This window comes from Podarcis vaucheri (assembly GCF_965113315.1).
Source record: "Podarcis vaucheri genome assembly, chromosome: 11".
In the NCBI taxonomy this organism is placed as follows: domain Eukaryota; kingdom Metazoa; phylum Chordata; class Lepidosauria; order Squamata; family Lacertidae; genus Podarcis; species Podarcis vaucheri.
In genome coordinates, this window is record NC_138749.1 from 54,631,259 (window position 1) to 54,649,595 (window position 18,337).

At 44.4% G+C, this 18,337-nt stretch overlaps 1 long non-coding RNA gene across 1 annotated transcript in view; it reads right to left on the reverse strand.

The window, feature by feature from the left end:
• Positions 1 to 8,691: 8,691 nt before the first annotated feature.
• LOC309542794 overlaps positions 8,692 to 18,337 on the reverse strand; it is a 29,017-nt gene continuing 19,371 nt past the window's right edge. The window contains exon 3 of the long non-coding RNA XR_014224440.1: positions 8,692 to 8,861. This is a non-coding gene — a long non-coding RNA (uncharacterized lncRNA). The remainder of the gene's footprint in view (positions 8,862 to 18,337) is intronic.

Consider the following 18,337-nt stretch of genomic DNA (forward strand, 5'->3'; position numbering starts at 1 on the left):
AACTATCCATGAATAAATAGGTACAGGGGGCTACATTTAAAATAAACCTCAGTGGTCTGTTTAGCATGTCCATTCTTTCGCATATAGTGCCAAGGTTGCAGTAAGAAGGTTTATTTAGCAATCTATATAAATATGTACTTTTCCAATATGCTGCACAGTTTATACTGTTATGACAGGCCATGAAGAAAGACATAAATGCATTTTGTGGGTGGTTTTTGTCCCCCTCGTTTACATTAGAAGCATTTTCATAATGATGAGAAATTATATAATAAACCTAAGAGCACCAAGTTGTTCCATTCCAATCAATGCTTTATGGTGGGAAGGATAATTTCAGAGAAACAGCAAAAGGAATGGGAGGGGACTACTTACATTATCTTAATGGCATGTGTGCATGGTCTTGTCTACAGAGTATACAGATGGACTGAAGGTGTTTATCTGACATCATTTTTATGGTTCTGCATTATGGCAAATGCTTTTGCTCCTGAGTTTCTTTCTGATTTCATCTCAACTTGTTGAAATTACTTGTAATAAGACCTGAGTTTTCAGAAAAAAAGGCTGAGGAGGGAGAAGGGTGGTTGCATTGCCTATACTGTAGGTGAGAAATCTGTGCCTCTCCAGCATACCCTCAACATTTCTCCAATGAAAATAGGGACCTATTATTATTATTATTATTATTATTATTATTATTATTATTCCCTGCCCATCTCACTGGGTTGCTGCAGCTATTCTGGGCAGCTTCCAACATACATAAAAACAGAACAAAACATTAAACATTACAAAATTTCCCTATACAGGGCTGCCTTCAGATGTCTTCTCAAGGTTGTAAAGTTACTCATCTCATTGGCTTGGGGATCACTTAACTCCATACCCTCCAACATTTCTCCGATGAAAATAGGGATGTCCTAAGGAAAAGCAGGACATTCTGGGATCAAATCAGAAACTAGGACGCCTTCTGTTTTCTCTTAAGATCCTATAAATCTTTCACCTTAACATAGAGGTTAGGTTATTTGTTGTGGTTGTAGGCCCAACAGAGCAGCTGATCAATGTTGCCTGAATCTGGACCATTGTACTCAAAGCTGGCAAAGATATGGAAAATGCCAAATTAATTATACTGATTGAATCTGTTGAATCACTTGGTTCTGCAGACTTCTTTCTTTTCATTTTCCTGCAAGTTTTTACTGAACTCTCTTAAAATTTATCCATTCACTCACACTTTGCCTCCATTGCTTCTACTGAAAGCTCTGAATGCCTATTCCCCAGATTCCTAAATTTCCTTCTAAAATGTCTAAATAGTTCTTCGCTTTTTTCTCAGTTGTAAAAAAACAAACAAAACCATCTTACAGTAGAGAGAGACTAATGAAGTGCGTAAATAAACTCAATATCCAATCTTCATCTGAAAAACTGCAGAGCAAGGAAGAAATAGAGGTGGCCAGAAGTGAATTATTTGCTTTATGCGGCTGTTGCTCAGTAACTGAGGGGGGGGGGACAACCTTCATTGAATGTGAGGGAGGACCTTACATTAGGCAGGAGTCTGTTTATGGCTTTTGAAATCGTAGTTTTAATCGTAGTTTTAATTATTAATCAGAAACTTCAGCCCAGCATTCCTAAATTTGGCGCATTAACTGCGGAAAGATCCTTAGCCAAAAAGTCTAAAGACATTAACACATTTTCAGTTTCCCTTCAAGTATTCGCCGGCAGCTTTGCTGGCTATACAATGTTAACATTCACATCAGTCGTTTTCCTTATGTTCCGCTTGTAATGAAATCTCTAAAGGTGTCTAACCGTGGCCTCTAGATGGTGTCTTACATATATCTAATTGGAATGGCATTTGATGTTTATTATTATTAACATTTCTATACGGCCTTTCCATTGAACGACTCAAGGTGGTTTATGTTCTCGTTATGACAAAACACGCAGCCTTCCAATCAACCGCCAACAATATGGAAAAAGTAAAATTGTGTGCATATTTAAAAATGAATGAAGCCAAGATTTGTGTGTGTGTATTTCAAAGCTAAGCTCTTTTAAAGAAGAAAAAGACCAAAGAGCTAAAAGGTCTGAAAGCACTGAGTAAGTAGAAATGCTTTAACCTTGCTAGTGGAGGTATTTCAGCACCTCTGCCACTGCAGTCACTCAGCGGTGACTGCCTCACTGCCTCGCCTCTTCCAGTAGGCCGCAGTGACATTTAGCAGACCCAAGTCAGAGGAGCTGTCCACTCTCAAAAGGGGATGAATCAATACTGTGATTGGTGCTGATCTTTGTGAAGTGGTGCTGATCTTTAAAGCCCTAAACAGCCTCAGTCCTGTATACCCGAAGGAGCATCTCCACCCCCATCGTTCTGCCCGGACACTGAGGTCCAGCACCGAGGACCTTCTGGCAGTTCCCTCCCTGCAAGAAATGAGGTTGCAGGGAACCAGGCACAAGGCCTTCTTGGTAGTGGCACCCAACCCGTGGAACGCCCTCCCGTCAGATGTCAAGGAAATAAACAACTATCTGACTTTTAAAAGACATCTGAAGGCAACCCTGCTTAGGGAATTTTTAAATGTTTGATGTCCAATCGTGTTTTTAATATTCTGTTGGGAGCCGCCCAGAGTGGCTGGGGAAACCCAGCCAGATAGGCGGGGTATAAATAATAAATTATTATTATTATATTATCATTATTTTTATGTGAGTATTTACCTGCTTGCATATGTCATGGTTCCTGCTGGATCCTGCCTACATACTGGGGTGAAGTATGCAACAGATCTTAGGGCGGCATTCACTGATAACTCTTGAACATGTCAATTTATGAAAATCCAGTTGAGCAAAACTAGCAAACATTTCTTAGTTGGAAAATAGGGACTGCTTTCTAAGTTTTGCCAGCTTAAATGTGCTCTGATTTTATTTATGCTGGCTTGCTTCAGCCCTAGAAATCAGAATACTTTATTCTGATTTTGTGCTCTTTAATAATGCATATCATATTATAGCACACAGTTTATTCTCTTTTCAGCTTAACTTTTGTTTATGAATATTAAAACACCCATTCATTTTTCTGCTGTGACCTGAGAGACCCCTTCAATTTACTCTTTGCAGCGTATGCCAGAAAGCTGTCCTTTGAGATAAAGTGCTCAAATGCTTTGGGATTTGTGTAGTAATTCGGAAACCAGGCAGATAACTAGACCTCGTGACACCCCCTCTTTTTACAGCAGCAGGAGTTTGAATAAGGCTTAGCTCTTTCTGAGTGTGAAGAGGCCAATACGATTGGCCTCTGCGACAACAGACTTCAGTCAACTTTTTCTGTTTATTCTCATGAGGACTGCTTGTGATCAGTGTCACCCCCGTCATGAGAAGCTGATTCACTGCTGCAGAGACAGCCTGCTGAGCAAAAACCGATGGGGCAGCTTCAGTAATCTCATTATTCTGTAGCTCCCAAAAAGAAGAAGGTAAGTTCAAGATATTAGAGAATGGAACTAGCACTGCGGAAATCTCAAGGCAACCTCTGAGAGCTTACAGAATGAGGAATGCTGTTGTTCCTTTTAATCAAATCAGACACAGTATCTTTGTACAGCTAATTTGCTTACTTTTTTTAAAGGTAGCACTGGGATGTTAAAATTACCACCCTACGGAATCGGTGTGGCAAATGTAATGATAAGGTTTCAAAATGCGCTTTCACTTTAGCATTGATAGGGCTTAGTGCGGTTTGGTGGTACATTTTGAAAGGCAGGAGCACATTGTGGCAGCCACTATAGCCACTGTCCTCTGCAGCGCACTGTGTTGGTCCATTTAGGCTCAGAAACCTATATCTCTGCACATACCAAGCAGCAACAGAACATTGCGGGATGCTCAGTTTATTAGAATCAGTGGATAGTCGCAATAGAGAAATCTACCAATTTCGGTTCTTGGCATTCCTCATTTCCCCACTCTTAAATTCACTTCTGCAGCTATTTATGAAATCAGTGTGGAAATTCATCAACGTGTCCTTCAGATTTCTCTTGATAAACACATTTTATATATATATATGGTTGGACTAAAAGGCATATACTGGCAAATGCTGAAGAAGCACTTATTTATCCTGGCTGAGATGGCTGCTCCGCTTCCCTGTGGGATGGTGTTGCAGGCAGGCCACACACCCTCCCTGTGCACAGCAGGGGTGTGGCAGTGTCCCCGCATCAGAGGGGAGTCCCGGCCATGTCACACCTCCAGCCGACCAATCTGGTTGGTGGGGGTATGTGTGGCTTACAGCATTTAAGCAGCTGCACGGCCGGGGGATCATCCTCTTGTTCCTTTGTCCACAGATCTCCAGCCCTCCCGCCCTCTTGTCATGTGTTCAACATCTTGGCCTTGATATGGACCTCCGTTGGTCGCCTGTTGAGGGGGCCTGGTAGGAATGTGATTTGGTTTTCACCTACCTCGTAGCAATCCTCACAACTTTGTAAGGTTTGGCGGTTAAGCACTGCTAAAACCTGGTTCATGGGAGGGGAGATTGTGGCCATCACCTGTCCCTCCTCTTTAAGGGTATTCCGTTAAAGGGATCTGGGGGTGTGGATCTCATCCAAAGCCCGGGTAGGGGCTAGGACCATCAGGGACCCTGGGGGAGCTCTCAATTGAGGCACATCAACAGGGCTCCCCCTACTGGTAGTTGACCCTTACTGGACTCCCTGCAAGGCGGACAGGAGTCAGATATAGTCTGTTGATGCCAATGCCTAAGCCAATACCACTCACATTCTGTAACCAATAATTAGCAGGCCTTAATTAGCAGATTAACCAAAAATACTGGTGTCCATTTGTCTTATTCAACCACGTAGGGCATCATTTTAGTGGGAATCAGAATATAATCTGTCAGCAATTTCTAGATCAACTCTGTATCACCAAATGGAAACCAGAGTTGGAGGTCATACATTTTCTATTACTGGGGAATGATCAGGAGCTCATCAAGTTAGTGGCAAAATATCTCTATTTGGTTTTTTGTCATCGAAATACACTGCAGACGTCTGATCTCCCTGGAGACCTAGAGATGTGATGATAGACTGCTCTGCCTCCTTTCTTTTAGCAAATGTTTTGTGCCACTGGGGAAGTGGTAATTCTGAACTGATTTGTTTTGAATGTTTGTATGTGATGCCAATAAAAGGTTTGATGATGATGTGTCTTATTATCCATCCAATGGGGAGGGCTTGGGGCCTTGACAGGCAAGTATATATTCAGGAAGCACTTTTAAAAGCCAGTGAAAATAAGGAGGAAACAAACAGGAAGCTGGGAACTCTGGGTGGAATGGCTTCAGCTGCCATTGGCTCTGGCTCTGGCTCCGCCTGCTTTTGAGCTCCCTGCTTCCATCTCTAACTGCCCCAATGGGCACCAGGCACAGGTGCAGTTAAATGAATGAGTGAATGCAACATACAACTGGCCACGGACAAGAAAAGGCATGGCGTTGGGGATGTGACAAAGCCTCTCCTCCTTGCAGAAGGGAGGAGTTGTGAGTGGGAGCTGTTTCCCGCCTTGGCAGGGGGCGTTTCGGCCCCTGCCCAGCTCTCCCGGCTGCTGCGCCATGCCCCCAGGCAGCCAATCAATCAGGGTGAGGCTTTAGCCACTCAAACGCAGCCGCAGCAGCGCTTCCTGTTCATTCTGCTGCTGGTTTTCATCAGATCACCCACCCACCCTCCCTTTACTTCATTGCTTGGCTCTTGACATTGCTGTGGACCTGTGGTTGATCGCCTTGGTTGGCCAAGGGGCCTGGTAGGAATTTTTATCCAACTGGCAAATTGGCACCGGCCACTTGGTTCTTCGTCTGCCTCGTAGCAAATCGTCACAACTTTTGGTATTGGTGGTTAGGCATTGGAATATGTTTGTGTATTGGCAGGCAGGGCATGGCCATCGCCTATCCCTCCTCTTTATTCTGGTAAAGGAATCTGGCGGTCGTGGATCCTGTCCAACGTCCTTGCTGGTGGCTAGGGCCATAGCACGACCCCCAGTGACATCAGGGGGAGCTTTCAGTTGTATTTGCATCAACAGGCTCCTCCCACTGGTGGCTAACCCTTGATAGACTCACCCCTCCCCGAAGGGGGTGGAGTCACGCTCTGTTGTTTTATCCAATGCCTAAGCCAATACCTCTCACATGCTGTAATCAATAAAGTTGTGGCCTTTTTTAGCCCATTAACCTAATATACCATGCCCATGTGTCTTTCTTATTCAGAAGGGGATGGCAGGTCCTTGAATCACAAGGTGGGTTTCTTATCTGGTGGTTCCATTAACCATAACCACTCATAAACATTGATAGATCTTTTCTCCATGGGAGCTATAATGAGAAAGGAAGGACATTTATACCCCAGTGGTGTGAGGTCATTAGACGAAGGGGACTAGGCCAGTCTCCTAAATGTCCCCCTGGTGATGCCTCCCCAAAGCCTGGAAGGCTTCTGCCTAGCTTAGGGAGGGAGGTATGAGGCTCTGATGGGTCCAAGATCTGTCCTTCCATCTTCCCCAAGCCCATCCAGCTTTTGGAAGGAGGCAAGAGGGCTCCAGCATATTGTCAGAGCTCTGGCACCTCCTTCCCAGAGCCCGGGAAGCTCCTGACCGGCTTAGGGAGGGAGACGTGATGCTCACGTGCGCAACATCAGGACGTCACAATGTCACATGCATGACATCATCCCCCTCGCAAGCTGTCGCCTCTCTCCCCTATGAAAAATTTCACTACATTCCACAGCCACCGCTGTAGCTAACACATTCTGGAAAGTCTGGATTCCTATATTTCTTCTGTGTTTCCCACATTTGATTTGTGTAGAATTTCCTCTTTTTTTTATTGGCGCTGATTAAAGTGCAAATTTTTTTCATGCATTTTAACCTGTGAATTAAATACATACAGGACACTTAATAATTGGCAAAGCCGCAAATGCATGAATGTCAGGTGGACTTGATGACATTCGGGTGATCAGCTTATACTATGTTTAGCTGAAATAAATGAGAAACATTGAAGTTCTCAGTTCTGGGAAGAATTCCAGTCAAGCCTATTAATTCTACATAATTCTTTTAAAAAACTAGATAAGTGGACAGATACTATGAAGACCGTTCACCAAAAGGAACTTTTGACATGGATGCTGGAAGCTGCCAGGATCTCTATAGCACGACATGGGAAATAGTTTAAAGATCTGACTACATCCTTACGTTCTAAAAACCTCTGGAATTTAGTTACTGCAGGGGGGTGGAAAACACTTAAGTTACAGGTTTCCAAGAGACAGGAAGATTCTGATCATTTCTACACAGTAGGGTGAGTTTTCATTTCAGGTACAGTGGAACCTCGGGTTGCGAACGTGATCCATGCAGGAGGCACGTTCGCAACCCGCGCGTGACACAAATTGGTACTTCCAGGTTCGGCGCATCCGTAACCTGAAAACGCACAACCCACAGCGATCACAACCCGAGGTATGGCTGTAGTTTAGATTCAGTTTTAGATATTTAATATGTTTAGGTTATTATTTATATGTCTCCATGGTTCTATAATAATTTGAAAACCACTAAAAATAATCTTAAAAAATACCCTCAGTTGTAATGTTTAATATATCATTACAGAAGGCAGCATAAATTTCTGGGGTTTCCCCCTGCATAAAGAGCTAAGCCATTTGAAGGATGTATATAAAACCAATATTTCAGGCAGCATGCATAGTCAACTGCCAATATTTTGTTCCTCTAGCAAAGTTCTTCATAATGTTTCCCCACCCTTAGGCAGAACGAGATATTTGTCTTAATTAAACCCACATTACCATTCGATAGACACAAACATGACTGGTTTCCAGTTGATTAACCCTGCTTTGGGGATTATCCTGCTGTTCAAAATGGTTCTTGCCTTGGGGTAACATTGATGACTTCAGTCAGCTGCTGACTGAAGTACCAACGTGTACATTCATTGATTAACAAACAAACAAACAAACAAACAAACAAACAAACAAATAACTATATCTTTTAATACTACTTGCACTTTTTTTGTTCTTCATGCGACAAGAAGTTATGGAAAAATAAAAATCAAGGGATATATACAGATGTTGCTTTCTTTTTTTAAGGTTGAGATGGTACTTCCTAAAGTTCTTTGTATTTAAGCATGTAAAGATTTAGGGATTGGGAACTTGTGGACCTTCAGATGCTCTTTGACTATACATCTCATCGTCTCTGACCATTGGTCACGTTGACTAGCACTGGTAGAAGTTGCAGTTGAACAACATCTAGGAGGCCACAGGTTCCTGATCCCTGATTTTTGTCTCCCATACAAATGTACCTGACACTTTCAAAGCATGTCCTAAAGGATCTATTATATAGTCCTGACACACAGAGGACTTTACCATTTGGCTTAAAAAATCTGTTAACCAGCATTTGATATAATTGCTCAAAATATTATTTCTCCATCAAGCTGACAAAAACATCCACTTCTGAGGGGGGGGGGGGAAGTGAGGAATAGCATTTTCTGAATTCTGTTGTTTGTGTGGATGTCTTTAACACATGGTGCCATAAATTATATTTTCAAAATTACTCAGGTATTACATATTAGCTTTGAAGGCCATTAAAGAATGTCAGGTTCACCATTATCTGAGGATTCAAGAAATGTTCCCTAGCAAAATGTTCCCTGCTTTTAAACTAAGACTGTCTGTGTATGCACACACACACATGAACCATGGAATTCATTTTTATTTATTTCCAATATTTATAGACCAGTTTTCACCACAGGTGGTCACAAAATGACTTACATGACAAACCCTTGTTGAGTTAGAGACTTCCCCTGCATGTGAAGGCAGGCTTCAGCAGATGAGACCAATAGTGTTTCCAAACATCAAGAAGGCGGTTTCTGCATGTGCTGTAGAGGGAAGTGATGGGCAGATGGGACTCTTCAACCTGGGAAGGTAATCCATCTAAAAGAAGGTAAACTCTGATTCTAAACTTCCACTCCCTTGTGGGATACCTTCGGGAGAAGAAAAGGCTAAGTAAACTCTCCACAAATCCAGAGTGGAGTCTTTAACATGGTTAGGTAAAGGTAAAAGGTAAAGGACCCCTGGATGGTTAGGTCCAGTAAAGGTACCCCTTTTTCTAGAAACATAGCACAGGATAGGGTAATAATAATCTCAAATGTTTACTGTGGGCAGATCTACACTCATGGTTTTTAACATTAAGAAACATTAAGGAATGGTTTGATAGCATAGGGGGAAAGGGAAATGACCCCTGGACGCTTAAGTCCAGTCAAAGGTGACTACGGGGTTGCGGCACTCATCTCGCTTTCAGGCCGAGGGAGCCGGCATACAGCTTCCGGGTCATGTGGCCAGCATGACTAAGCCGCTTCTGGCACAATGGGACACCGTGATGGAAACCAGAGGGCACGGAAACGGCGTTTACCTTCCTGCCATAGTGGTACCTATTTAACTACTTGCACTGGTGTGCTTTTGAACTGCTAGGTTGGCAGGAGCTGGGACAGAACGATGGGAGCTCACCCCGTTGCGGGGATTCAAACCGCCAACCTTCCAATCAGCAAGCCCAAGAGGCTCAGTGGTTTAAACCACAGTGCCACCCACATCCCTAAGATGGTTAGATCATGGGTAGGCAAACTAAGGCCCAGGGGCTGGCCCTGGCCCAATTGCCTTCTAAATCCGGCCCATGGATGGTCCGGGAATCAGCGTGTTTTTACGTGAGTTGATTGTGTCCTTTTCTTTAAAATGCACCTCTGGGTTATTTGTGGGGCCTGCCTGGTGTTTTTACATGAGTAGAATGTGTGCTTTTATTTAAAATGCATCTCTGGGTTATTTGTGGGGCATAGAAATTCATTCATCCCCCACCCCCCAAAAAAATATTGTCCCCCCACAAGGTCTGAGGGACAGTGGACCAGCCCCCTGCTGAAAAAGTTGGCTGACCCCTGGGTTAGATGGTGCCTTGCACACCTCCTTCCAGCAACTCTTACAGCTAAGCAGGTGCCAAATGCTTACCTTCGGACCACATTAGTAAGGCCGAGATGGGGGGTCTTGTCACCTGGGCAGCCCAGTGCCCCCATATACACTGCCAAGGTCACTTAGGTGCTGCTAAGATGTGGTTACACTTCACCCCTTGAGGCATACTCAGTTTTCTCTTGAGACATATGGATGACAACTACAAAGAGGATCCATAGCTCGCACGCAGCATTCTGGCACACATTTTCAAAGGGAACAGCAGCCGGGATCCTCTGCACATCCAAGTGGTCCCTTGCAGGAATAGCTTAGCTTCCCTCCCAAGTTGTTTAATGTAGTCCTTTATCCGAGGTGACATCAAAGAGTCAAATTTGAACAGAGAGAGTTCGGCTAATAATACCTAGACAAATTAAAGATGGATGTGGCGCTACATTCTGTATCCAACATGCATTTGGTCACTTCCCTATCCAGATAGCACATTATTCAAAAACATCGTGTTGAGCATAATTGAAAAGCAATCCCAACATACTCATTTTTAAAAAGTGTAGTGGGAAAATACAAGTTTGGCTCTTGATAAATATTGGACGAGATAGACAGCAGACCCTAGAAACATTAGGGTTCCCCCCCCTTGCACTGAAACCAGAAACCTTACATTTTTAAAAGAAATTTGCCAGAAGTTAATCAGCATTGTGAGTAATCAGGGCTGACAAGCATTTTATAATTCTTCCTCTTGGTATTAGGAGAAATGTTCCTGCAGGAAGCAGATTTCAACACACAATGGATGGGAAACAACCTTGGAAACTTGTGAAGTATCTAAGCTTACAGCTATTGGAATCATTTTGTAGTGAGAGGGCATCCATGTGGCAGCAGGGTAGTTATTTGTTTTTAATTTTCAGTTTTCCATGCGTGTTTGTCTATCCATATCCATTCTCATCACTGCTAGATTTTAGCATACTGTGTCTGTCTGAGACAACATCCAATGACCTGCAGTCATAACAATACTGGAAGCAAATGAGTTAGCTGCAGAAGCCTGGAACGGGTGCCTCTCATTATTTTGCTCTGCTCCTGATTAACTTCAAGCAACATTGTTTTGTACTTGAACTCAGATGTGTTGCCTTGTGATGCCAGGCATTGTAAAAGCCTGTTTGCTTTCTGGTTGTAACCCGGAGGCTGAAGAAGCAAACGAGCCAAAGAAGTGCTGCTGGTCTTATTTGGTGTGATTAGTTTTAGAAAGAGATGTTAATTATACAATGCACTCTATAATGCATACTGAGTTGCTCTGATATTACATTGCGTCGACAGGCGGAGTCCCTAGATCCCGAGTGGTCCCCCCGTCATGTGGAATAACGACTCAAGACAACGTGCTATGAGATTAAATTGGCCACAACTTTATTAAATTTCAAATGTGGGTAGACCTTGGCTCAGGCATTGGGCATTCTCCCTCCCCAGTCCCCAGCTGGGGACCTAGGGAGCATCAGGGTTATCCAGTGTGGGGGGGGGGGATGGGCCGGCTCTGGAGAACATATGTTCAAGCAGAGATAGCTGTCCCCGTTACACCGCCGCCACAGGGGAGAGCAATGATGACCTTTTGGTGTACGGTCAAAGCCTCCCTTCAGAAACTCCTTTAACGGGGAACCCTGGTATCGCCGCCGCAAAGAGGAAGATGGACTAAAGGATTCCGCCTAAGGCCTGATACCGCCAAAGTTGTGGGGGGGGGGAGGGACACGCAAATTAGCAGCACAACACAAAACACAGGGGGAGGCAAATTAGCAGCGCAAAAGGAAACACAGAAACAGAAGACTTGAATTACAATGGGGGGGGTGCAAATTAGCAGTGCAACGGGGAACACAGGGGGCTGCAAAAACAGAGCATGTTCGGCTTCCAAAAAAAAGTTCAAAAACTGGAGCACCTACTTCTGGTTTTGCAGCGTTCGGGTTCCAAGTTGTTCATCAACTAAGCTGTTCGAAAACTGAGGTACCACTGTATTGGGGAGAGGAACAGCAGGCCCAAAGGCTGAAGTGCCTCCCAAGCCACTGTCCCTGGGCCAAACACTGTTGGATCACACATCCTATGCAACCATAACCTCTCTGCTGCTGGTCAATGAAGCCTTGCCATATCTTCCTCCTTATTCGTCTGTGACTCCTGGATTCATAAAATAAAACCACAGAACAGCAGCACATGTTCAAACAACTCTGTCAAAATCCAGCACTGTATTATACATTGCCAGAGTCAACATAATCGTATCCTCATTGCCAAAGTAATCATTCTCTGAATGCCCAGCAGAATGAGGTTGGAAACTTTATGATTGAAGGCAGGGTCTCTTCCCATATTTTTGCCTGGACATAACTCAGAAATGCAAATAAACAGGATGGAAACAGAGTGAAGGAATCTAAAGTATCTGCTTTGCCCCAATGGGCTATGTCAAAGTAACCAGGCAGTTCGAAATAAGGAGACGTCCCCAAATATGGAGGTGCCCACAACAGATGCTCCCCAAAACATAACACAAATATTGTTAAATAAATAAATGAAATTAATAATATGTGCAAAACAACAACAACAACAATTTTTATTTGTATCCTGCCCTCCCTGGCTGAGGCTTGGCTCAGAGCGGCTAACACCATAAAAACAATACAATAAGCATAAAAACAGACATCAATTAATTAAAATACATCTTAAAATTAATTCAGACAAGTTAAAATCCGGACAGGTGGCAATTATCAGGGTGGAATTGAGAGTGGTTAATAATTGCCAGGACCAACTGTTTCCACTGATCATACAAGGACCTGTGAGCAGGTTGGGGGCCTCCTTCGGGCTTGTTTTAGACAAAGGAAAGTAAGTCAAATTGCATCCTGCCCAAAGGCCTAGCGGAACAGCTCCATCTTGGAGGCCTTGTGGAAAGATGTCAAATCCCGCAGGGCCCTGATCTCTTGTGGGAGAGCATTTCACCAGACTGGGGCCACGGCCGAAAATGTGCTCCAATAATTTAAACATTTCTGCCAATACAATGTCCTTTATCTCATTGTCCTTACAGCAAACCTGTGAATAAGTAGGTCAACTTTTCTTCCTGTTTGCTGAAGTCAACAACTACTAATGCCCAGGGCAGAGCAAAAAAGAGAACACAATTGGGTGTAGGTTCAAGGCATGTGACAAATTCCTAGATTGTCAAGCTTGTAAGCAATCAAAGGTCACAACATGCACATACCCCAGGTCAGAGAGAAGGACCAGCAAACCCTTTGAACTGGTCCATGCAGATTTGTCAGGGCCCATGCCCACACCTTCTTTAGCTGGGTCGAAATGGATTCTGATTCTGATTGATGATTTTTCGAGACACACCTGGCTGTTTACGCTTAGATGCAAATCAGAAGCAGCTGCACTGATCAGGGATTGGATCACAGCGGTAGAGCTGCGTTTCTCTACCAGGGTGATTTCCTTTCAATCTGATCACGGGGGGGAATTCACAGGTTCTGCGCTGCAATCGTTTTTCAGGCAGAAAGGTATCAGTCATAGTTTGACTGCCCCCTATTCTCCGCAACAGAACGGGGTGGCGGAGAGGAAGTTTCGCACTTTACAGGAATCAGCGAATGCTATGTTGGCAGACTCGGGTTTGCCACAGCACTTTTGGGCTGAAAGTTATAAGACAGCATGCTTTGTGCAGAACAGGGTGTTCAATTCAAGTGTAGGAGACACACCGTACTTTCTGCTTCATGGGAAGAAACCGAAGGTGGACTTTTTCCACATTTTCGGTTCGCAGGCTTATGTTTTGGTTCCAAAGGCCATGCGCAGAAAGGGTGAGCCAAGGTCTAGGAAGATGATCTTTGTAGGCTATGAGCCGGGTTCAAAGGCGTGGCGTTTCGCATACCCTACTGGCAACCAGTCTAAGCTGCTTATTAGCGGCAGTGCTGAGTTTTGCGAGCAGAGTGGGTGGAAACGTCTTCACGGGAACCCAGATGTTCTGTTAGACTCAGGTGATGAGGAAGAGGAGGACGAGGCTGAACCTGTTGCTGAGGTGCACGGTCCACAGCCACAGAGTCCAGAGCAGGGATCTCCAAGGCGGAGGCCCCAAACCTCTCCAAAAGGGAGTCCCAAGACCCCTCCACAGGTCTCTGTCAAGTCTGAGCCGAGGAGTGAGCCATCCTCGCCAGCAGAACCAGCTGTACGCCCAAAACGGCGCAGCAGGTCAGAGGGGGAGGTTTCTGACACAGGAGATGGTAGGGCTGATCCTGGTGAATCAGGCGCAGGTCCAGAATTCACGCTGAGGAGGTCAGCTAGGTCAACCAAGGGTAAGCCTCCTGAAAGGTATGAAGCCACTAGTGTTTGGGTTGGTGTGGCTAGGTGTGAGCCTGAATCCTTTGAGGATGTTCAGAAGTTGCCTCAGGAAGAAGCTAGCAAATGGCGTGAGGTGATGCAGAAGGAGATGAACTCAATGGAGTCTCTTGGTGTGTTCTCACTCACACAGCTACCGGCTAACCAGCGAGCTGTTAGTTGCAGGTGGGTTTACCGGCTTAAACCCACAGAAACGGGAGAACCACAGTACAAAGCGAGATTAGTGGCACGTGGATTCACACAGAAAAAGGGTGTCCACTTCACAGAGGTCTATTCGCCGACCTCAAGAGCGGAGACTTTGAGAATGCTTTTAGCGATAGCAGCACAGAGAGGTTGGAAGGTGAACCATTTTGATGTAGATGTCGCCTACCTGAATTCAGATCTCCAGGAGGAGTTGTACATGCTTCCTCCTCCAGGGTTTGAAGTCAGTGAACCAGGTATTGTGTGGCGGTTGCACAAATCCATCTATGGATTACGCCAATCTGCCAGGAATTGGAATATGTGCCTACATGAAGCCTTAGAAGAGCTAGGTTTTAAGAGGTCTGTTGCAGACAGTTGCCTGTACCTGAAGGGGTCAGGAGAGACACAGGAAGTGATTCTTATCTTTGTTGATGATATCTTAATGATGTCACAGACTAGTGAGCAGGTGAAGAAGTTTGCTAAGGAGCTTGGAAAGCGGTTCAAGTTGAAGCAGCTTGGGGATGTCAAATCCTACTTAGGTGTTCAGATAGCGAAGACTGAGGATGGTAGCTTTTTGCTTCGCCAGAAAGGAAGATTGAACAGTTGCTTGAGAAGTTCAGGATGTCTGACTGTGCAGGTGCCAGGTCACCCATGGAGGCTGGATACGTAAAAGAATGTCAGCAAGCAGAACGCGCTGTGTTCGAAAATACTGAAGTGTTTCAGTCAGCCCTAGGGAGTTTGTTGTACTTGTCTCAGTGGAGCAGACCAGACATTGCGTTTGCTGTCAATCTGCTCAGCAGAGAAGCCTCAAACCCTAGTGTGCAAGCCTGGAATGGCGTCAAGAGAGTTCTGAGGTATTTGCAGGAAACCAAAGACTTTTGTCTTAGGCTGCCAGCTCAAGGAGAAGTAAAGCTGACTTGCTTTGTGGATTCGGATTGGGCTAACTCTGAAGACCGCAAATCAGTGTCAGGCCTAGTGGTGAAGTTTGGAGACTCAGTAGTTGGGTGGAGGTCCCAGAAGCAAAGTCTCATAGCGCTTTCATCTACTGAAGCCGAGTTCAGTGCGCTATCAGATGCTTGCAGAGAGCTGGAGTTCTATGTGTGTTTGGTCAAGGAAATCTGTGGAGAGAATTGTCTGCCTGTTGTGGTGCATGAGGACAATCAACCTTGCCTCAAATTGGCTGAGACAGGGCAATTCAAGGCGAGGACCAAACATTTGGACATACGTTTCCGGAATGTATGTCAGAGCGTTCATGAGGGGCTAGTTGCTCTGAAATACTGTCCCTCAACAAAGAACCTCGCTGATGGTTTCACAAAACCATTAACCTTCCAGAAACACGAGGAGTTCTGTGAGGGTCTGTGTATGGGGAAAGCATTGTTGACTGTTGTCTCCAGATGCAGGACAAGAGGGGGTGTGGAGTTTGGAACTGACAGGGTTAAAACTCACTGGTGTCCTGTATCTGGATCTGGGAGGAGCTGGGAGGAGCTCCATGCAGAGAAGTGCGTCACAGGATGTTGTTCTGACGCTCTTCAGATCTGTCTCTGCAACGGACAGAGAAGCAGCTCAACTTAGAGGCTGCTGTGAGAAAGTGCTTTTGGAAGCACAAAGATGCCGGAATGCTCTGATGGTGTCTGATGGAAATTTATTGCTCTGTAAATAAAGCTACTAGAGATAAGGACGGACTGTCTCTGGACTGATTTATCCCTTTTTCTCACACGGAAGCAGGACCGCTGCTACTCTGCAATTTCTTTGGCCAGGTCAGGGTGATAGCAGAGCCTACGCCAAGGGAGCGCTGCCTGGACCCAAAGATTTATTTCTCCAAATCTTTATCTGCTAGATTGTCCAAGGATCCAAATTGCCTAGATGCAAAACCATTATATTTTAAGACAATTTTGATGGACTATAAAAGATGACACACACACAAAACTTAATGGACTTCTGGGCACGTTGCTGGTGCCCTGAATTATTTGGTAAGAGGCAACGTGCTGCTTGGAATCCATTGTTAATATGGTGGCACAACACCAGAGTTCCCATACGTCCTCCTGAAGTCATAGTAATTCATCACAGCAAAGCTAATCTGAGCCAGGTATCCAAATTGGGAAAGAAAATTGATGTTAGAGGGAATATTCCCCCCCAAAACACAGCTGTTTCTCAGCTGGAGCATGGACGTTGGCATTCAGCCCCAAGGCTACTTAGAGGGGAGAAGATCTGGAAAAAGGCAAAGAGAGAAACAGAGGAGAACTTTGGAATTGCAGGTACCCTGGACTTAAAGATGTTTTTGGATTTTCTTTGTATTGCTAAAAAGTGTGTGTGGGGGGATTATTGCACTAGATGGATCCGGGCTAGTCTGCCTGATTTCAGAAGCCAAGCAATTCTGCTATTGACCCTAAGCATCTCAAAGTTGTTCAAAGTTGCACAGTGAATCTTCCCACTGAAGAAGTACTCTAAAACAATGTTCACACATGCAAGGCACGGACTTGTAGCAGCAGAAGTGGGGCCTTGATATGGTGCCCCCATCACCATACTACCTCCAACCTTTGCATGTTGAGTACAGATATCCAAAAAAATGAACCCTTTGTGTGCTAACAGCTTCTCATATATACACAAGCTCCACACAACCCGAACACCTCTACAAGGTTCCCAAGGGCTTCACATCACATTATCTTAAATGTGTAGTATGTATCATCATCAATAATGATGATAATGATAATGATAATGATGATACAGAGGGGTTATTTGGAGGGGGGATTTACCCATGCAGCTATAATCTGGAACAGGCATAGGCAAACTCAGTCCTCCAGATGTTTTAGGACTACAACTCCCATCATCCCTGACCACTGGTCCTGCTAGCTAGGGATGATGGGAGTTGTAGTCCCAAAACATCTGGAGGTCCGAGTTTGCCTATGCCTGATCTGGAACCTGCTACCAATCTGATTTCAACCCCCTGCACACAATCACTTCCAGATGATTCCACCCTTCCCCAAAGGATGCTATTTGCAATAAATGAAGTATTTGGGTGCAAATCACAATGGGGGCTTTTAAGCATGAAACTGGCACTGGACCTTGATCTGGATTGGGAGCATCCTCCAAACCTGGGGCTGCTTTTTCATCAAAGTATTAATGGTCTGTCTAAGCACACTTAAAAACAAAATAAAAAACCAGGAGTGACAGAACATGTGGATTGGCCTCTAGAATCATGCTTTAAAGGCTAGACATCAACAATTTTAAGATGCTGAACAGTGAACATTAGGAGGGTTGGGAGAAGGGATCCCATCCTTTATCGTTGTTCTCAACCATCCAGTATTCATTCGAACCTCTAGAAATACGATTTGTATGTACAGAAGCAAATCTGTACTCTGCACTTGTAGGCTTTAGCAGTAGGGACAGGTCTACACATTCCCTGCCATTTGAATAAGTCCTTAGCATATTCTATGAAGACTGATGGACAGCAGAATTCAAGCATGCCATCTTTTACTGAGTAGAAAATGTTGTGTTTGGGGCTGACTGCAGCATATTCAGCATTAACAGCTGCTCTTAGTACTTTGTAGGACTACATAAGACTACTTCCTTAAATGGCTATTTTGCCATTGACACAATTGCATTGACTGGGACCTGTAAATCCTCAACGATACGTTTTTATAAAAATTACTTTGAACATCTGCATAAGTGATGGATCTTCCTTCGCAAACCTATATGGGACTCTAATCAATCAATATTGGTTGCTAAGAATTAGCTGGTGTTAACCTCAACCACGCTCCCTTAAAGGTGGTGTATGATAGTCAAAGTTTTGTGAAAAGTGAAGATAGGAGAGTTTAATGGAAATATGCATTCATGCAATAAATGAAGATGTTAGGAAAACCTAGCTTCCGCTGAAGTTATTATTCACCTCAGTGGTTTCCTCATCTCAGATCAATGGAGACACCCTCTGACTGAACAGCATTTAAGCATTATAG